We start from the raw sequence: 1724 nt of genomic DNA on the forward strand, positions 1-1724 counted from the left end.
CCATTTCTGCATGATACAAGGGTGCACATGAGGACTAGGTGTAGAATCTATCTCTCTCTTTCTCTTTCTTATATGTTTAGTGCACATCAGCGTATCTTGGCACAATGGAGAATAAGAGCCAAATGAGTGAAGGACGTAGAGAAATCATATATTCTTGCATGCCATCTGAGTGAGGAGTACAATTTCCTTAACATCTCTCTGCTGTATGTTTCCTTCACAACCTGTCACGCTTAACAACAACCACCAGTGAACAGAATGTCACAGCACGCAGTAACCAGCCACACACACACGCACACAACCACTACGCGTGGGCACAAAACACTTCACTTCACAAGTCACAAACACAAGACAGCCTCCGCGTCCCTCTGGAGTGCCGGAGGTCAAGGCACTGCGCTCACTCACAACCTCACACAATGACAAAGCTGCCCACTCAATCCCGCTACTAATTTTCTTTCTCAAACATCCATCACACACTGGAAGACTTTCTTTTCCAAGGTGACAGATGCAAAGTGATCAGTGAGTCGGAACACACCCGGGGTCAGCGAGTGTGGCGAGGCGGTAGTGGTGGCGGAGTGAGGGGCGGCGCGGCGGGCGGCACTGCTGTCTGGCAGGGCTCTCCTCCCTCCCTCCTGCGTGCCCCAGACCATTCCCCCACTAGTCCCGTCTGTGCCCAGCCCCACGCGGCACCACACCACACCACCCACTCCTCACACTACTGGTGACCTCACTGCCTCCCGCGCTTACACACACACACACACACACACACACACACACACACACACTGTATACCGGCAGCTGTGGACTTAAGAAGGAACAACGAACCGTGAAGAACAGCACACAACACAACACAACACAGTACACACACACACACACACACACACACACACACACACACACACACACACACACACACACACATACGAGACTCATCATTCCACGCAATAGTCGCAATTTTCAGACTAGTAGGAAGAACACGCCACCTGCCACAACACTCGCCTTCCTTGCCCCAACGCATTACTCCGAACGGCGACCCTTGAGAGAGAGAGAGAGAGAGAGAGAGAGAGAGAGAGAGAGAGAGAGAGAGAGAGAGAGAGAGAGAGAGAGAGAGAGAGAGAGAGAGAGAGAGAGAGAGAGAGAGAGAGAGAGAGAGAGAGAGAGAGAGAGAGAGAGAGAGAGAGAGAGAGAGAGAGAGAGAGAGAGAGAGAGAGAGAGAGAGAGAGAGAGAGAGACGAACCAGGACCTTCACACGTAGGTGCTGAAAGACTCTCAATATTTCACCGAAGTGTGGACGTAACGCGGACACACACGCTCGTTTATCTATTCCTAGACACGGAGAAGAAGCTGTCAAGGCGTTTATTTTCCCAGTACCGGCTGTCTCCTGCTGTGGCGGCTCTCGTGGCGGTCAGCGCGGTTAAAGGGTGCCACTCCAACCCGACGCACACAAACAAGTTGTCAAAAACAGCCGTCAAGACAGTAAACGGCAAGAATTCTCAAGCCAGGAATGTTTCAAGGTATTTGCGGTTACTAGGTTCTGTGTGTGGTTTGTTTGGATTGGTATGTATAGAGGACACGTCACGGCGCTGTTATGGTGAGACGACGGGCCATACTCTTCAGATGGTTGTGGTGATTTTTGTGTGTCTTCATTACTTTGACCTGGTCTTAGTGGATGTTGTACAGGGGGAATTTTCAAGTGTGGCGTCATGGTTGTATAGTGGTTTAGCAAG

General features: G+C 50.9%; 1 protein-coding gene across 1 annotated transcript in view; it reads right to left on the reverse strand.

Moving 5' to 3' along the window:
* The window catches only part of LOC123517816, a 71224-nt gene extending 70548 nt beyond the window's left edge, over window positions 1-676 (reverse strand). Inside the window, exon 1 of the mRNA XM_045278322.1 lies at window positions 533-676. The gene's annotated coding sequence lies outside the window, so the exon portion shown is untranslated. The remainder of the gene's footprint in view (window positions 1-532) is intronic.
* Window positions 677-1724: the final 1048 nt, after the last annotated feature.

Source organism: Portunus trituberculatus, chromosome 42, assembly GCF_017591435.1.
Source record: "Portunus trituberculatus isolate SZX2019 chromosome 42, ASM1759143v1, whole genome shotgun sequence".
NCBI classification, from domain to species: Eukaryota; Metazoa; Arthropoda; class Malacostraca; order Decapoda; family Portunidae; genus Portunus; species Portunus trituberculatus.